Source organism: Gorilla gorilla, chromosome 3 (genome assembly GCF_029281585.2).
Source record: "Gorilla gorilla gorilla isolate KB3781 chromosome 3, NHGRI_mGorGor1-v2.1_pri, whole genome shotgun sequence".
NCBI lineage: Eukaryota > Metazoa > Chordata > Mammalia > Primates > Hominidae > Gorilla > Gorilla gorilla.
This window is the reverse complement of record NC_073227.2, coordinates 96,300,745-96,320,727: the sequence shown is the minus strand read 5'-3', so window position 1 is coordinate 96,320,727 and position 19,983 is coordinate 96,300,745. Positions and strand designations below refer to the sequence as shown.

Below are 19,983 nucleotides of genomic sequence, written 5' to 3'. Positions count from 1 at the left end.
GGAGTTGTCATTGATTGACATGGAGAAGACCGTGTGTGGAAAAAATATCCTGGAACTCAAGTGAAGAAAATATTTATAAAAGAAAGGAAAGATCAAATGTGTTAAAAGCTTCTAATAGGTCAAGTAAGATGAGGACTGAGAACTGACCATTGGATTTAGCAATGTGGAGGATATTGAAAGTTTTGATTAAGAGCAAGTCTGATAGAACAGTGGAGATGAAAGCCTGGTTAGAATGGCCTAAGAAAGAATGAAAAGAGGAATTGGAGACATTGGAGATGGTTAATATCTTCAACTCTTTCAAGGAGTTTTTCTATAAAGGACATAGAAGGAATGAGGCAGTATAGCTTGATGGTGGGACCAGGGAAAAGGTAAAGAAGAGAGTCCAAGAATTTTTTTTTTTTTTTTTTGAGATGGAGTCTCGCTCTGTCACACAGGCTGGAGTGCAGTGGCACGATCTCAGCTCACTGCAGCCTCCGCCTCCCTATCTCGGCTCACTGCAGCCTCTGCCTCCCCAGTTCAAGCGATTCTCCTGCCTCAGACTCCAGACTAGCTGCCCACCACCAAGCCTGGCTAATTTTTGTATTTTTAGTAGAGACGAGGTTTCACCATGTTGGCCAGGCTGGTCTTGAATTCTTGGCCTCAAATGATCCGCCTGCCTTGGCCTCCCAAAGTGCTGAGATTATATGCATGAGCCACTGTGCTTGGTCAGAAATATTTTTAAAGACAGAAAAAAACCAGCATGTTGGATATGATCTAGTAGATAGAGGAAAAAACTAATAATATAGCGAAGAGAGGGTAGAATGATTGGGTCAATCTTCTTGAGTAGGCAAAAGGGGATGAGACATAGCATACAAGCAGATGAGGTGGCCTTAGATAAGAGCAGGAGCGGTTCATCTAATATGAACAGGAGGAAAGGCACAGTATATTGGCAGATGCTGGAAAGAAGTGGGTTGCAATAAAAATTCTTTTCTACTTGCTTCAATTTTCTCAAAAAAGTAGTAACAAAAGATGATGGTTTAAGTGACAGAGATTTGAAGAAATTGGAGAAAGAATGAAATAGTCATCTAGAAAAGGAGAAGAGTGAATGCCTTATGATTGCTGGGCTGCATTAAGGGGCTACTTGAATTTAAAATGAAATCACTTAAGATGGTTGTATTTTTCTCCAGCTACATTCAGTTCCATGGTAGATGCCGACTAAGCTAAATTGGATTGAATAAAGACTGTAGCTTTTTCAAGCAAGGATAAAATGATTATTTTATTGAATGATTACGGGCAAAAGATCTGAACTGACACTTCACAAAGGAAGATATATAAATGACAAACAAGTAGAAAACGATGTTCAACATTATTAGCATCAGGTAAATGCAAATTAAAACCACTATACATCCACTAGAATGGCTAAAATTAAAGACTAACAACATAAAATGTTGATGAGAATATGGAGCTACTGAAACTTTCATACATTACTGATGGGAATGCAAGATGATACAGCTATTTTTTAAACAATTTGGCAGTTTTCATAAAGCTAAACTTATATATTTACCATATGACCCAGTAATTCTACTTACAGGAATTCATTATACTTAAAAGAAATTATTAAAGTGTATGTTCACACCTGTCAAATGTTCACAGCAGGTTGATTCATAATAGTCAAAAGGTAGAAACAACCCAAATGTCCATCAACTGGTAAATGGATAAACAAATGAAATAACACTCAGCAATAAAAAGGAACAGATGTCCTCAAAATGTTGAACATAGGGTTACTACATGATCCAGAAATTCCACTCCTAGGCACATATCTTGGGTATATGCCCAAGATCCAGAAATTCCACTCTGAGGCCTACATCTTGGGTATGTTATATGTGCACACAATCACTTGTGCACAAATGTCCATAGCAGTATTATCTATAATATAATATAAATATAAATATATCTATAAATATAATAGTCAAAAAGTGGTCTAGATTTCAATCCAAATGTCCACCAACTAGTAAATGGATATACAAACTGTGATATACCCACACACTGGAATATTATTCCACAATAAAAAGGAATTAAGGCCGGATGCAGTGGCTCATGCCTGTAATCCCAGGACTTTGGGAGGCCGAGGCAGGCGGATCACTTGAGATCAGGAGTTCGAGACTGGCCTGGCTAACATGGTGAAACCCTGTATCTACTAAAAATACAAAAATTAGCCAAGTGTGGTGGCGCGTGCCTGTAATCCCAGCCATTAGGGAGTCTGAGGCAGGAAAATCGCTTGAACCCGGACGGTGAAGGTTGCAGTGAGCTGAGATAGTGCCACCGCACTCCAGCCTGGGTGATAGAGACAGACTGTGTCTCAAAAAAAAAAAAAAAAAAAAGGAATTAAGTACTGATACATTTACATGAAATGTCCAGAGTAGACAGATCTATACAGACAGAAAGTAGATTAATGATTTTTTTAGGATTGGACGTATAATGGGGAAATGAGGAAGACTGTTAATGCGTACTAGGCTTCTTTTTAGAGTAATGAAAACATTTCATCTCCCCAAAAAAGTCACCACATGTCCTTTGTAGTCAATCTCCTCCCTTCACCCAAGGCTCTGGAAGTCACTGATCTTCTTCCTGTCACCAGTTTTGCCTTTCCCAGCATGACATGTTAACTATTATCATACAGTCAGTATGTAATTTTTTATGACTAACTTCTTAGCATAACACTATGAAATCTATCAATGTTGTTGCATGTATCAGTAGTTCTAAAAATGATTGCAGTGATGGTTGCACAAATCTGTACACACAATAAAAACTATTTAAGCCATGCACAGTGGTTGGAGTAGCTAAAGGAGGATCACTTGAGCCTAGGAGTTCAATGCCACTGGGGCAACACAGTGAGACCTCATTTCTTAAAAACAAAAACAAAAACAAAACCCATACAAGTGAATACTTTACATGAATGAATTTTTTTTCTTTTAAACTTTTATTTTAGGCTCAAGGGTACATGTGTAGGTTTGTTATATAGGTAAACTCGTGTCAGAGGGGTTTGTTGTACCGATTACTTCATCACCCAAGTACTAAGCCTAGTACACAACAGTTATTTTTTTTTTATCCTCTATCCTCTTCCCCTTCCCACCCTCCACCCTCAAGTAGGCCCCACTGCCTGTTGGTCCCCCCTTTGTGTCCATGTGTTCTCATGATTTGGCTTCCACTTACAAGTGAGAACATGTGATATTTGGTTTTCTGTTCCCGCATTAGTTTGCTAAGGATAATGGCCTCTAGCTTCATCCATGTTCCTGTAGAGGACATAATCTCATTCTTTTTTATGGCTGCATAGTATTACATGGTGTATATGTACCACATTTTCTTTATCCAGTCTTCCTTAATGAATGGTATTGTATGTGAATTGTATCTCAATAAACATGCTTTGAAAAAGAATAAACTATTAATACATGCCACAATATGGGCATGAGGGAACACATTTTTTGAGTGATGAAATGTTTTATATCATGATTGTAGTAGATGTTACATGATGATATACATTTGTCAAAAGTCACAGAACTGTACACTTCAAATTTGTGAATTTTATTTACATAAATCATACCTAAATAAGGCAAATTTTAACAAACAACAACAAAAACTATCTTGCCTACATACTCCCTGAAATTTGTGTACCCCCAGATATATATGTATTCCAATTTGAAGACTACCACAGTAAAGTATCTGTAATGCAATGGCCCATGAAAGATGAGGAAAGAGAACTAGGTGAGTCAAAGGAGCCTAGGGTTGTGGTAAGATAAATACAAGGTATTTATATCTTAGAGACTGGATGCCAAGGCAGGACATTACAGTGGTGAGTGCAAATTTCTATCAGCCAAAGACCAAGCAGGATCAGATACCTCGGGGAAGGCCAATGACCGCTAGAGGTCAGCACCAGAACAAGATATTTCTTCAATGGCAGGCCACCGCTCTTAAGAAGAAAAAGAACTCTGAATTTAAATATTTATTCAAAGAAAACTTTCAACTTTGAAGTGACTAAATTTTAATTGACAAGATTAAGTGTTTTTACTGTTACCAAATTTTAACTGACAAGATTAGTGTTTTACATGGGGGTTTGTGAACTACATTGATTTCCAATAAAGAGAAATACATATTCCTTTTTGCACATGATTCCTCACACTATGACATACTGACACTGGGAAAAATTGTAGTTTGTTCTCTGTTCTCTGTTAGTTCTAGCTGTTAGTCTGGTCTCCAGCAATGGTGACATTTAATTGCTAGCTCAGTAATTTAGTGTTTTTTTATAGATTTTGGGAAACTGTTTGCTAAATTCCCCCATCATAGCCTCCTGGCATTGGGCATTCTAAAGACAAACAATTTCTATGTCCTTTCACCCTGTTCGGTGGGCCTCCCACAAACTCAAGATGCACTCCTTTGCCCTTGGCGGGCATCTTCTTAAAGAAGATCATAAACTGGTTTGTACCCCAGTTACCTTCCCTAAGCCCAAAGGGAAACCTAGGAATTCTATCATGACAACTTTGATTTTAGAAAACTGGAGAGAATCTTTTGTCCTTTCCCAACTCATTCTGCTACTTTGTTATGTTCAACTTGTTAAATATAATGCTTTTTCTAAGAGACCTTAAAAATTCTCCAGTTTGCCCAAGTGATGGTGGCAGCCACTCCAGTTGGCCTGCCATCATCCCAGCTGTGGCAGGAAGGTGTGGCCAGGGCTGCCTGTTCCACAGAGCAGGCAGGAGCCCTGCCCTCCTGGGCAGGGGTGCAACTGCCCAAACTATGGCAGCAGACTCAGGTATCCCTGCACTCTTGGGGGCCTGGGAAGGCCCCCATGCCCTCACAAGCTTAAAAGTGCCTGCTCCCACTGCTTGGCTTCTCCCTGCTGTTGGCTCCTGCTCCAATCTTGGAGCAAAGTCAGGCTGAGCCTGGGCGTCATGAGTAGTGGGAGGCAGAGTCCCAGGTGGAAGGGGGTGGGTCTCCAGTAAGGTCCTTCTGTCAGGTCAGGGAGGGCCTGAAGGCTGGGGCCCAGCCTGACAGTTCCACTGACTGGAGTGGACACTGATGCCTTTTCCAGGCCTGCCCATGACCACCCATGGGCCAACCAGTGTGCACTTCCTCCCCTCTGAGGCCCATAAATAGCCAGGCTCAGCCAGAGCCAGCAGACGACGGGATGACCAGCAGCAGAGAGGAGCTACCCTCTCTGCTAATTACGCTCTCTGCTAATAGCTTCAGAGATCTGCAGAGACTGCCAAATGACCTGCCTGCAGAGAAAAGCAGACCTCAGGAGGATGACCAGCGAGCAGAGAGCAGCTGCCATCTCCAGGGCCTCCTCTCTGTTGAGAGCTGAACACTTGACAGACGACCTGCCTGCCCACAGAGGGGAGCTACCCACTGTGGGTCTCCTTCTGAGCAGTTATAGCACTAAATAAATCTCCTCTTCTTCTTCCTTACCCTTCATTTGTCTGCATACCTCATTCTTCCTGGACGCAGGACAAGAAATGGGGCAAAGGCCCCACTGGCAACAGAGGTTTACAGCGGAAGAAAATCAACACCCCAAAGATCCTATAACACAAGGAGAAGTATGAAAAGAAAAAATCTCTGCTGCTAAAAGATTCCCTGAAAATTACTAGGGTGTTTCTAAACCCCTACATCAATGCTTTCTAGGGTTTCAGTCCAGAGGAGCTACAGGAGTCTGAATTCTCTTTTCTCCTTTTCCCTGTTCTAGAATCAGGTCTTCCACTCCCAATTCCTGTTAGGCATACTTCCTATGTGCTATTTCTTTCACCTTTATCCTATGTACTTCTTATTCTGGCATTATCAACCTTTTCCTTCCTTCAGACTACTAAGGATAATCTTAAAGGTTACGGAGTACAGACAGACTTTATAAAGGGAATGAAACACATATCTATTTAGTATTTTCAAAATAATGCGTATTATCCCTACACCATTCAATATATAATGATTAGATTGCTTTATTATATTTAATATATTGATGTTATATAATACAACATATTCATATATGTATATATTATTATAATGTAATATTATATTTGTGGACACATCCTATTGGTAGATTTTAGGCCTCTAGGCTTTAATTCTCAACTTTCTTTCCCCCTATTTCAGTGAGAGAGACACATTCTTATCAAGGACAAGGAGTCTCTATGGTAATGATTTCAACGAGTGTGTGTGTGTGTGTGTGTGTGTGTGTGTGTTGGAGGGTTATATCAGAGTGTGGGAGGTTCAGGAGGTCCTTGAATAAGGCCATTTCATTATACCATTAATGAGAAAAAAACCTGATTCTCAGCCAGGACTACTGTCTGTGTGGAGTTTGTACATTCTCCCCATGTCTGTGTGGGTTTCTCCAGGGACTCTGGTTTCCTCCCACATCCCAAAGATCGGCATGTTAAGTGAACAGGTTTGGAAATGAATGAATGAACACCAATTATTGTAAAATAAAAATTCCAAAAGTATACAATAATACAAATGCACAAGATTAAATGATTCAGTACAAAAGCACTCAGTGAGCTCGCCATATTTGTAATCATTTGTTTTTGAACTTTGTGGTGGTAAGAGGTGCGCCTCACAATTTTTGCTTTGCAAACACTTCCTCCTTGATTGAACTCACCACCACTATGGCTACCATTACTCACGCCTGTAATCCCAGCACTTTGGGAGGCCAAGGTGGGCAGATCACTTGAGCTCAGGAGTTCGAGACCAGCCTGGCCAACATGGTGAAACCCCGTCTCTACTAAAAATACAAAAATTAGCCCGGCATGATGGCAGGTGCCTGTAATCCCAGCTACTCAGGATGCTGAGGCAGGAGAATCGCTTGAACCTGGAAGGTGGAGGTTGCTGTGACCCATGATCTTGCCACTGCACTCCAGCCTGGGTGACAGAGTGAGACCCTGTCTCAAAAAAAAAAAAAATTTACTCAATATTCCAACTCCCATCTTTCTACCAACACTGATAATTGAAGCAATATTGTTAGTATATTTTAAAGCATCCACTTTCAATATTCTCTTTTTGGTACTCATTTTGTAATAAGAGGACATTAGCACTGTTACCCTTCCCTTCACCTCCTTTCTGCCTTTCACCTCCCAGCTTCCATCAGTAGTTCTTTTATCTTTATGTTGTCAAAATGTAATAACATTTGCTTTTTGTTCTGTAGTCATGCTTTAAGTAAAGGTCTATTCTAAAATTAAAAATCAAAAGTATAGTTTACTGCAAGTTTATTGCAACCAGCTATATACTCTTTAGTATAAAGACAAGACACAAGTTAGGATTTTATTTCCATCTCTGCTGTTTCAATGTCATGATCACTATTCACACTCAAAACAAAACATTTTTATGTCAAGATCAAATGAATATTCCTTTCCCATACTCCACTAATCCCTTAAAATCATGCCCCACTTTTGTCTCTTTCGTATTTAGATCACCAAAATTTTTTATTTTTCCTTTAGTTTCTGAGTGCCTTTTTTGGTGGTGATGGTAGTGGTGATCGTGGTGGTTCTTGGGAAAAGTAGTATTTGTCTCCATCGTGTACCTAATGTGCTTCTATTTCCAATTCTATTGCTTGGAATCCATTTTGTTCTTATTCTTGAAGACCAGTTCTAACCTGGACAAACTGCTCTCCAGGCCAACAACTAGGAGACTAGAAAATCTTTCAATTGAATCCCTGGGTACTTTTTCCATTTCTTGTACTCTACAGTGGTTTTATTTTTTTAATTTATTTTTTGTCTCATGCTACTGCATCTACAGCTTTTTGCTTCATATTTATCTTTGTTTTGTAGGAATATATTCTGAAATTATTTCCTTAAAAAGGATGCATGGAAGATAAACATCTTCAGTGCTTTCATTTTTGAAATGTGAATCTGATGAACAGTTGGCTAGTATATAATTCTACGTTCAAAATAATTTTTCCTCAGAACTTTGTATAATACATGAAACTCTAAAAGATTTGTATAAATTCAATGTTTAATGCCAAAATTATTCTATTTTTCACTATCATTGTTTTAAACTAATTTTCAAGTGCAGGCTTTATATTACTTTTAGCTTTCTTGTTTTTATGTTCTCTGAGTCTCTGTCAAATAATGATATATAAATACATGACTACTTAAATACCTATTGGGAAATTCTCATCAAAGGAATATATATGGCACAACCGGAGAGACCTTATTGTAAGTCCATTTTCTAATTTTTTCAACAAAATTCAGGATTTTTTCCTAGTTTCTTTTTGTGAATCTTGTCTTCCTAACTACAGATTATAAGCTTCTTTTAATCTCATTTTAAACTCCTCATTTCTCTCCCCATTACTCCCAGCTTAAAATGGTATAAGGTACAGAGAATATATTCAAGACCTAGTTAAGAGAGATTTGGTCAGCGATGCTTTTAACTCTTTCTGAATTATGTCTTGAATCTAGTATATGCTTATTTATAATTGTAACAAGTTTTTGCAATGACTCATTCCTTCATTACATTTAATCTACAAATGTTTACTGAGCACCTACTATAGGCCAAGCACTATTCTAGGTGTTGGGATGTTGTCAGTGAACAAAATAAAAATCCCTGCCTCCAGGAAGCTTCCGTCCATGAAGTAGTAGAGAAAAAGAAGGAAGGCAATAAACAATGAAAATAATAAATTAGTAATTACGCAGTGAAAGAGATAAAGAATGAAGAAGTGTGAAGTGTGGGGAGTTGGGGCACACTATAGTATTAAATAGAGTGGTCAAGGTAGGCCTCACTGAGAGAGTGAAATTTAGCAAAAACCTGAAGGAGGTAAGGGACTTAAACAAGTGATTAGCTGTAGGAGAGCATTCCTTACAGAGAGAATAGCTAGAAGTGTATTGTTCAATGGCCACTAGCCACCACATGTAGCTACTGAGCATTTGAAATGTGACTTGGGGCCGGGCTCGGTGGCTCACGCCTGTAATCCCAGCACTTTGGGAGGCTGAGGTGGGCGGATCACGAGGTCAGGAGATCAAGACCATCCTGGCTAACACAATGAAACCCCATCTCTACTAAAAATACAAAAAATTAGCCAGGCATGGTGGCAGGCACCTGTAGTCCCAGCTACTCGGGAGGCTGAGGCAGAAGAATGGCGTGAATCCGAGAGGCGGAGCTTGCCGTGAGCCGAGATCGCACCATTGCACTCCAGTCTGGGCAACAGAGCGAGACTCTGTCTCAAAAAAAAAAAAAAAAAGATTTATTTTTCTTTCACATAAGGATGAGATGCTCTGAGATGTTTAAATCTCTGCAAAATGGTGGATCATTTTTAAATGCTTAGCAATAACGATAATTTATAACGACTAATAGCTAGCCTTTATTAACTACTTAATTACACACAAGGCACTGTATATTTTATATTGACTAAACTGTATAGTTCTCATAATAAACCTAAAAAAATAGTTATTAACTTTTTTCCCAAGGTTGGAAACCCCCATGAAGTAACTATCATTAGAACATAAGTCAAATTTAAAAGAAAACTAAAGATACTTAATGCTTTTTAATGTAAGCTTACTCTCTCTGGAACAGGATATCTTAGCTTTTAAAAAATAGGAAGCAAAACTAAAAGGGGTAATCCCTCTTGCAGATAAGAACAGTGGATGATTACATGAGTAGGTCTGGTAGCTTTCTTATATGAGACCATCATCCATAATGACTTTCTCTTCTGAAGTAACTCTTTAGTGAGTTCCTGTCTATTCCTACTCCAAATACCAAACTCAAATGCTCTCTTCTTAGCATTTACATAAAACTAACAAAAGGCTACCCTCAAACTATTCCAGAAACATTGCCATCTAAAATTGTCCTTTAGGGAAAGAGACTCTAGAAATTCGTGTAAAAATCCATTTCAGTGGTTCACAATCCTTATTCTTTGGCATTCTTCTCATTTACTCTTTAAACCAACATTTACTGAGCCCCTAACTAAAGTGACAATTCAGTTGAAGACTAAAGAAGTAGGAGTTAGGGAAACAAAGAAAGGAGGGCCTTCCAGTCAGATAAAAAAGTATGTACAAGGCACTGATGGCATACATAGCACATGTTCAAGAAAATGCAAGCCATTTAATACAGCTGGACAGCATGATATGTTTTATGGAACATAAAGAGTTAAAAAGTTGGGGAGGAAAGAGGAATCAGATCATAAAGAGCCTTGTGTGTAATGCTTAGAAATTGGAACTTTACTGAAATGGCAATGGGAAACCATGAAGTAGAGGAGAAACATAATCTGATTGAAAAGGTCACTTTCATAGAACAGAAGAATAAATTACCAAGACATTTTAACGAGAGGCAGGAAGATGTGTTGGGAGATTACCTGAGAAATCCAAGTGAGAAGTGGTGGGAGCTTGACCTAAATCAGTGGTAATAAACCCCAAATCAAAATGATTTGGTATCAATTATATAGCGTAGGGATGTGTAGAGAAATAGTGTATTTTGAGAAAAGGAGTTTAAACTGACCCCCAGATTTCTGGCTAAGGAGTCTGAATGGTTAGGAGCAACATCAAGATAAAAAATATGAGCAGGTTTTAGGGAAAAGAGTTTTATCTCAATGTAATGAGTTTGAGGTTCCAGCCAGATACTGTAGAGAAGCTATCCAATAGGCAACTGACTAGTTCAGAGAAAGATCTGAGATAGTCATTTAAATTTGAGAGTCATTAGCTGCAATAGTTTGTCACTGTTGCTGTGCAAACTATCATGACTTAGTGGCTTAAAATAATACACATTTCTTATCTTAAAGTTCCTAGATCAGAAGCCTAACATAGATCTCTGTAGGCTAAAATCAAAGTGTTGGCAGGGCTAAGTTACTTTCTGAGAGTCTAAAAGAGAATCAATTTCTTTGCTCATTCAGGTTGTTAGCAGAATGCAGTTCCTTGAAGACTTAAGATTGAGACCTGTGTTTCCTTGTTGACTGTCAGCTGAGGGCTATTCACAGACTCCAGAGGCCACCCACATTCCTTGGTTTGTGGTCCACTTTCTCCATCTTCAAAGCCAATAACAGCAAGTGGAATCTCTCTCATAATCAAATACCTCCTGCCTCTTCCACTGAATCTCTCTAACTGACTGCTCTGTCTTCCTCTTCCACTTTTAAGTGCCCATGTTATTACAGTGGGTCCACCCAATGTATATATGTATTTTGAGGTCCATAACTATAAGTCCAGTGTTCCTTTTGCCATGTAATATAACATATTCACAGATTCCAGGAATTAGGGCATGGAAATCTTTGGGGAATAATTATTCTGCCTACCATGTTAGCCAATAAGTGTGTAGGCTTGCAGATAGAGAGCATAATAACCTAGAAAACACTAGCATTTAGGTGCAGAGAGAGACAAGATTTCAAGAAGGAGATTGAGAAGGAGAATAAGAAGCCTCAAGAAAAGAGATTTTCATGAGAGAGAAAACAGTTGATTGTCACAGGCCAAAATAAATCAAACTGATATGAAATAAAAAGGGTTCTTTGGGCTTGGTTACATATTACCAATGTACTTATGATATCAGTAACTTAATCAGTAACTTATGATTCCACAATATTCTACAACAGTATTATGTTCCAAAATAGAAAAACATCTGACATCAGTAGGTTAAGAAGAAAATAGGACAAAGGCTTGAATTTGGGGTATCTTATATGTTAATTAGACTTTATAAACCAGGAACTACGGAAATGAGTTTTTTAAGACCTGACTCCATGCAAGGCAACAGGATGAGATGGAAGATAAATCAGACAAGGTTCCTTGCCCTGGAGGGACCTCTCAGACTGAACAATCACCCTTACCATTTGACATCTATAGGAAAGTAGGTTCTGATTTCCTAACCAGTGACTCACAGATTTCTTCCATATAAACCCACAACATCCTCTTTGCTAATTCTATGTGTTAGTGTTACATATCTAACTTATATTTGGCCAGTGGTTTATTCTGTATCCTTCATCTCTGTCAGACATGTACAAACTTGATAGTTCTCCAACTTGTGTTTATAAAGTTTGCCTGCTTTTTCTCCTAAGTAAATCCTCCTGTGCTTAATGCTACTAAACTTTACTAATTCATTTCTCTAAATTGTCAGAGTCACTCGTTACTTTAATTTAGTTGTCCATACAAATTGGGATTGCCTGAATATGTAATGAGAGTACTGAAAGGACATTTCTTTTTCCTTTAAGCTACCTACAAGGAGAAAAATTAGTTGAGAACATATTTAAGCAAAAAGCCACTTAATTACAGTTTTTTTTAGTTAAAGAAAGAAGAAAGGTTCAATTCACAGCCTTTTAAATGCAAGACCAAGAAATAAACTTTTAAAAATAAATTTAACAGATTTTTTAAAAAATTCAATTCCATATTATAGTCAATTAAAAAGTAAGGATAGAGAAAAGGACTGGAGATGCAAATAAAGCTTAGGAAAAAAAAGAAAAAAAAAAAAACAAGAGAAAATAACGAGAAGACAGCAAGAAAACAAAATTGATCTTTGGACCTTGCAAAGCAAATATCTGCTATTAGATTCTTCCCCTGCCCCACCAATCCAAAGGCAACCAAAAAGTCTGTTAAATTAAGTTTAGCCTAAAGCTGTCTCTTTACATATTTTAAGTTCAGTCTAAAGGTTTCTCCATACATTGTGAACTATAACCTAAAGGTTTCTCCATACACAGTGAACTGTAACCTAACTGGATGTGTAAACAGACTGTAATCTACTCTTGTGCCAATCACCAACTTTCAGCCAATCAAGGGCAGCCAGCTGTTCAAACTATGCTCAGATAAGGCAAACTTCAAGCTGTAATCAATCCAGCTGTTTCCGTACCTCACTTCCATTTTCTCTACATCACTTTCCTTTTTCTATCCATAATCTTCTTTCACCACACAGAGCTCTGGAACCTCTCTATTCTGGTTGAGGGGTTACCCAATTCACAAATCATTCTTTGCTCAATTAAGCTCTGCTAAATTTAATTTGTCTAAGGTTTTTCTTTTAACAAGCCACAATTCCCGCTGTTTACAAATTTTAATTCAATGCACAGAAAAAATAAATACCCTATGGAATGAAAAACAAGCTGCTTCTGCAGCAAAGACTACAGGCTTGTTGTGTTTGTGTGTATGTGTATAAATAGATAGGAGATTCCTGTTACTTTTCTCACCTCTTAAATATTGGTTTTCTTTTTTCTTTTTGGCCTAAGAAACAGAAAGATAGAAATGAACATATCTAAACATATGAATCAGCAGTGATTGATTCCTAGAATTATGAAGCTTACTGAGTCAGTAACTGTCAATATATGCATTTAATCAACTCTCTATTTAACTCAAAGTCAGTCTTCCTTTACAGCAACCAGTACCTTGTGAAACTTTACACCTCTGGCAATTTAAGGAAGCTCAGTCTCTACATTAGGTACACTAATCAGACCAAACTCAAGCAATTCATTCAGACTGTCAAAGGTCTAATGTATAGTAATTCATGTTGTACTCTTTCTTCAATTTTAAAGACTACAAAGTCATTGTTACAATAGCTGACAGTTTTTGAGTTAAAACAATGTAATTTCAATAGTAAAATGAAAAAGGCATTCATACTAACCAAAGTACTCATGAGAGCAACTGCAGAATTTGGTTAAATTCTGAATGAAGTTTGAGTCTACTTAATCATATGGTACTTAATCATAACATAGTAATTATGAGCAATTAGCACTTTACTCACAGACTTTGACCAACTCAGATGGGATCCCCTAGTTTCCAACACAGTTGCCATCTACAATTGTTAGCATGCCATCAGAAGATTCTGAAGAGAGACTAAAACATGGTCATAGCACAGCTCTGAATATTACAAATGAAAACCAAAGTGAGTTGCTTTCCTATCAATGTTGGAAAGTAAATTATTCTTTGAAGGATTAAAAGAAAAGCCAAAAAACTTGTAACAGAGATTGCTTCACAGAAGAGTATAACTGAATCTTTTTAAACTATGTGCGTATATAGCACATTGAAAGCCAGTATGCTGTAACTGATTTCTGGATCCAAAGTGCCTCAGTTCAAATTCCAACTCAGCCACTTTCTAGCTATGTGACCAATTCACAGCCATGTGACACTGGACATGCTTCTTACCTCTCTGTATCTAGGTCTCCTCATATGTCAAATAGGGATAATAGCAGTTCCCCTCACAGGGTTGTTGAAAAGAGCCAGAGTTAATAGATGCAGAGTACATGTGGCAAATAGGAAGCACTATATAAATGTTAGATAGCATTATTTTTTAACTTTTTATTTTGAGTTAATATTAGATTTACAGAAGATAGTATAGAGAGTACCCTTATTTCCTTCACTCCTCTTTCCCTAATATTAACATCTTTTATGACCATAGTACAATTATCTAGAACAGGAAATGAGCGTTGGTACTTGGAACCAATTGGAACATTGGAATATTGTTAACTAAACTTCAGACCTTCTTTTAATTTCACCAATTTTGCCACTAATATCCTTTTCCTAGGTTCCTGTCAGAACCCACATTGCATTTAGTTATTTCTCTTAAGTCTCCTCCAACCTGTAAGGTATTTCCTAGTAGATGGCAAATGTAATAAAATAATCAAGGTAAACATCACTAATAACAACACATATCAATATTATGAACCCTGATACAACATACTGAAAAGAAAACATAATTTTGTAGTTTTCATGCCAAAAATACAAAACCTCATTCCAATTATGAGAAAATATCAGATAAGACAAACTGAGGGATATTTGATAAAATAATCAATACTCTTCAAAAGTGTCACTATTATTTTTTAAACTTTTTAAAGAATTAATAGTAAATAATCTTAATGAATATGTGTAAGCCATGATAAACTACTAAAGTATGGCTAACTTTTCTTTAATTCTAATTTACAGGTGATTCCCCTCTTATTAGTGCAACCTAATTCAAAAGTTCATTTGATAACCCACTGTTTTCTACCGAGATTTTTCTCATGATACTTAGAATCTGTATTTCAAGTTCATTATGAGGAAACTATTTTAGCAGGCTAGCCTAGAAATCTAATCTAGTATGTATTTTTTTTCCTAGGGAGAAAGGTATTCTAAATCTCAACGTGAGATGTCAGGAATACATTTCTTTCTCCTCCTCAGCCTGATGGGCAACAGGAACTTTGCGCTTTTCCTGGTCTCTTCACACACACTGTCCATCCCCAACCCATCCTCCCATTACTCTGGTGCTATTAAACTATAATGCTGGTTCTTGGCAATTTCCAGGCCCGCTGCCCCCTTACTCTAAACCTGCAACTCTTTTTCTCTTCCCCAACCCTTGATTCGTGGCTTTTAAGACCTATTTTTAGAGTCCTTAGTTTTAGAATATGTTCAAAGGCCTCTCTGGCTTTCCAGACTCAGTTTCGGGCTCTGCATATTCATCAGATTTTGGGAAGACCCCACAGGTAGAGGTAAAAAGTCTCCCTCCACTAGTTTAACCCTTAGAAGCTTGATCTACTAACTGGGCTAATCCCTGGCATCCTTCCAAAAATGTAAACGCAAACTGCAAGGGTTCTGGAAGGAAAGGGACCTAGAATGAGCAGAGAGATAACACCTAGGGTTACTGGGACTCTGAGAAATAATTTAGAACAAAAGCTAAAGGAGGAGAAAGGTAGTGGGGTAGAGGGATGGCACTGAGGGAGCAGCACTGTCACCGAAGTCTTAAAGTAGTTTAATTGCCTCCTTCTCTGTCCTTTCTGTTTCCTCTGGAAGGTCACAAGACCTTCATCTGGTATAAATCCTTAGGGACAGGAGTTGACCTGCTGGCTACCTATTGCACTGACATCAGTTACTGCCTCAGATCAGAGATTCTGTTCATCACAGCTAAATGCAGAAAAGAACACAGGCTTCTCTCTTTTTACCCAGTCCCTGGAATAAACATTGGCTGTTCTGAAATTTTCTAAGGGTTACTACTACAAATCACAATGGGAAAGTAGAAGATAAACTTTACCAACAAAATGCAAGTTTTAACAAGTCTCACGTAATCATTCTCCTGTTATTCAATGAAATGTAAATTAAATTGGGATCTAGACACCTTCTCCAGCTTTCTTAATTGCTTTCTCACCAGGACCCTCAGATTTTATTTATCCCAAATTGTTCCACATTTAGTCTTCTGCTCTAATCTTCTTTTGCATCTTCTATTTTCCAGGGAGGCTTGGGTCTGGGAATTACATTGTCAGACCTTTGAGATGCCTTTCACTCCCGTTTCATCTCAGAAAGGAATTCTTGTGTTTTTCACTGCTGCTGTCCCCTGACCCCGCTTCTTAACTAAATGTGTTAAGTGATTTGGGGGAGTTATATAAACTCTTAAAGGCCCACTTTCTTCTTCTTTAAATTGCCACTAATGTCCTTTTTACAGTGCCCCTTCTTACAGAATTCTTGTGAGGACTAGTGAGACACTATGTACATTACGTGCCACATGGGAGACATTAAACAAATGATGGCAATTATTCTGGACTCCATCACTCATCCAGTTACCACCACATACCCAGCCACCAACTGCACAAATACAGGGTGAGAGGTAGACACTCAGAGCTGAAGAGTGAGCCACATTTCTCTGACTACACCTTTTACTGCTCATACTGAAAGTAAGAACAGGGAAGTAAGAAACACAGAAAGTAAGCTAGGTTGTAGATTCAAAGGTGAAACCAGGATGTTAGGAAAGTCTTAGAAAAATGACAAGAGGCCAGGCATTGTGGCTCACGCCTGTAATCTCAGCATTTTGGGAGGCCAAAGCAGGAGACTTGCTTGAGGCCAGGAGTTTGAGTCCAGCCTGAGCAACATAACAAGACGGTCTCTAAAAAAAGAAAGAAAACAAGAAAATTGACAGAAATGTTTTATTGGCTTTTCATTACAAGGAAAATAGCATTCAGCACAATGTATAAAATTTTAGAAAACATAGCCTAAATATTTATTTATTTATTTTGAGACAGGGTTTCACTCTGTAGCCTAGCCTGGAGTGTAGTGGATGATCATAGCTCATTGCAGCCTTGATCTCCTGGGCTCAAGGGATCCTCCAGCCTCAGCCTCCCAAATAGGTGGGATTACAGGTGCACACCAGCATAACCAGCTAATTTTTCAAGTTTTTAGTAGAGATGGGGTCTCACTATGTTGCTTAGGCTGGTCTCAAACTTCCAAGCTCAAGTGATCCTCCTGTTTCAGCTTCCCAAAGTGTTGGGATTGCAGGCATGAGCAACTAAGCCCAGCCTAAATATTTTAAAAGTATTATTTTTGTTTTGAATCCAAAAGAAAATAATTTAAGTATCAAGATTATATAAGAAATAAAATAGCTAGAACAAAAAACATCTTTCTTGTCCTATTTTTTTTATATTCGCACTCTCAACTATATCTATTTAAAACATTAAGTTTAATAACACTTAGTTCAAACTGGCAAATGATGTGTCCTGAAATACTCCTTATAAATGGTCATTTTACTATATTCTATTTTTTAAAAATACAAATAAATCCAATGAAGCTTCATACCTTGCAGACATAGCTCTTCTAACATTCACATGCAGGGGTCATCTCTCCAAGCAAGCTCCTTTGTGCATTTATTCTCTTTCCAACTAGCCCTGAAATAATATCGACCAGATCTATTTTCTCCTCTCCTCCAGCTTCTCTGAGTAGCAGAAGCAATAAACTAATAATGGTAATAAGTGAAGCTACTATTTCTCCCTTCTTACTGAATCAAGCTTCCTTCAGTTAGTTGCTTGTAAAGTTGCTCATTGCTAATCTCTCACGTTTCTATCCCCTAACAATAGGCATGTTGTTTCCCAACTTGAAAAATTAACATGAACGTCTACATTGACCTGGCAGTTGTCGAGTGCAGTCATTTTCCAGGCAGCCAACTAAAGCCCATGCACAGAGCTGCTTTGTTGTGAGAAACATGATTTCTCTGAAGTTTATGGTGATGCTGAAGTTGTTTTGTACAACCCATTGTTCCTGGCTCAAATACATACAAATGACAGCAAACATTCTGACAGAGGTACAGAGGACATGGAAAAGAGGGTTAAATGAGCTGGCAGAACTTGATCATTTCTACTTCTGTGTTCTAAATTTTAACATATGCGACTTTGAATTTTACCTACAATTTTAAAGGAAAGTAATTGGTTTTAAACCCATATTCTTTTTTCTTCTGAATTCCTGCAGAAATAAATTAAGTAGCTTTTCTTTGACGACTGTTAATTATACCCTAATAAAATTAACTTGGCAGTAGACTTGGCAAAAAGTAATATTCCAAGGCAATTAAATTTGGTTATAGATAAAACAAACAGTATTTATATACTGTGCTTTGCCAGGTTGAAAAAAGAGACAAATAATAGCTGGTTTTTTTTAGTAACTCTTCTACCAAAAAGATAGAGAAACACTGTTTTCTTTTCAGAAGAGGAATGGTAGATCAAACTCTTAATTAATTTATAAGAAAATGACAGAGCTGTAGTTAATAAATCAGGTATAGCTTAAATGTTCCAGGAAGACTCTTCCTGTGCAATAAATTTAATTAAGCCAATGAGAAACAATCCAATTCCAGTAACAAGATAGAGATAACCTGTATGTGATCAGCATGAACAGGCATAGTTAAAAAACAAAGTAAACTGAACTACCAGTAACTATTTTTCAAATCCTTAATCACTGGAAACTAAAGCTTATTTCTTCTTTTTGTGCTCAACTTTCAGGAAACAAATAACTGCCCTTCCTTTAAAGTCAGAAATTTGGTACACACCAGCTGGGTGCAGGGGCTCATGCTTATAATCCCAGCATTTTGGGAGGCTGAGGCAGGTGGATGGCTTAAGACCAGGAGTTTGAGACCAGCCTTGCCAACATGGTAAAACCCCGTCTCTACTAAAAATACAAAAATTAGCCTGGTGCGGTGGCACAGGCCTGTAATCCTAGCAACTTGGGAGGCTGAGGCACGAGAATTTCTTGAATCTGTTTGCTTGAATCTGGGAGGCAGGGGTTGCAGCAAGCTGAGATCGTGCCCGTGCACTCCAGCCTGGGTGACAGAGCGAGACTCTGTCTTAAAAAAAAAAAAAAAAAAAGAAAAAAGAAATTGGGTACACGCATGTTCTCACTTACAAGTGGGAGCTAAATAACGTGTACACATAGACATAGAGTATGGAATGATAGACAGTGGAGACTTGGAAGGGTTGGGGGTGGTGGATGATGAGAAACTACTTAATGGGTACCATGTACATTATTCTGGTGATGGATACACTAAAAGCCCTAATTTCACCACTATGCAATATATCCATGTAACAAAATTATATTTGTATCCCCCAAATTTATACTGACAAGGAAAGGAAAGGAAAGGTAGATGGCTACCAGTGGCTGTCTCAAGCATGAGAAGGTCCATATGGTGATAGGGTAGTCACTGAAAACTGGCCCTTATTTTGTGCATGCACTTGCGACTGCAATGTTTAGGGTAGCACATATCAAGGATGAAGTCATCCTTGTAAAATGTGAGCACTGGTATATCTCATTCTCAAATACCAGACTACATGAGCAGAATACAACCTTTGGAAATCTCTTCTTATGTCAAAGTCCCAGAAAGAGATAAAGCATATTGACCAGGCAGGTCTCAAAATCCTGACTTCAGGTGATCTGCCCACCTCAGCCTCCCAAAGTGCTGGGATTACACGCGTGAGCATGGCGAAACCCCATCTCTAATAAAAATACAAAAAAAAATTAGCTGGGCGTGGTGGCAGGCGACCGTAATCCAGGCTACTCGGCAGGCTGAGGCTGGAGAAAGGCTTGAACTCAGGGGCGGAGGTTGCAGTGAGCTGAGATTGCGCCATTGCACTCCACTCCAGCCTGGGCAGCAAGAGTGAAACTCTGTCTCAAAAAAAAAAAAAAAAAAAAAGAGAGAGATACAACATAAACTCAGAAACTTCCTTATTTAAAATTCATTGTCAGCCAGGTACAGTGGCTTATGCCAGTAATCCCAGCACTTTGGGAGGCTGAGGTGGGAAGACCACTTGGGCCCAGGAATTCGAGACCAGCCTGGGCAACATGGCGAAACCCCAACTCTACC

General features: G+C 38.3%; 1 protein-coding gene across 9 annotated transcripts in view; it reads right to left on the bottom strand.

Annotated features, from left to right (window-relative positions):
- The window catches only part of ART3 (ADP-ribosyltransferase 3 (inactive)), a 101,396-nt gene that overhangs the window by 40,934 nt on the left and 40,479 nt on the right, over positions 1-19,983 (bottom strand). For 2 of the 9 annotated variants that reach the window (XM_055384525.2, XM_063705321.1), the window contains exons 2-3: positions 13,648-13,728; positions 13,097-13,130 (exon numbers count right to left, since the gene is read on the bottom strand). The exons of 6 other annotated variants lie outside the window; for them this stretch is intronic. The gene's annotated coding sequence lies outside the window, so the exon portion shown is untranslated. The remainder of the gene's footprint in view (positions 1-13,096; positions 13,131-13,647; positions 13,729-19,983) is intronic. One more of the 9 variants, XM_055384529.2, reaches the window with a different exon arrangement.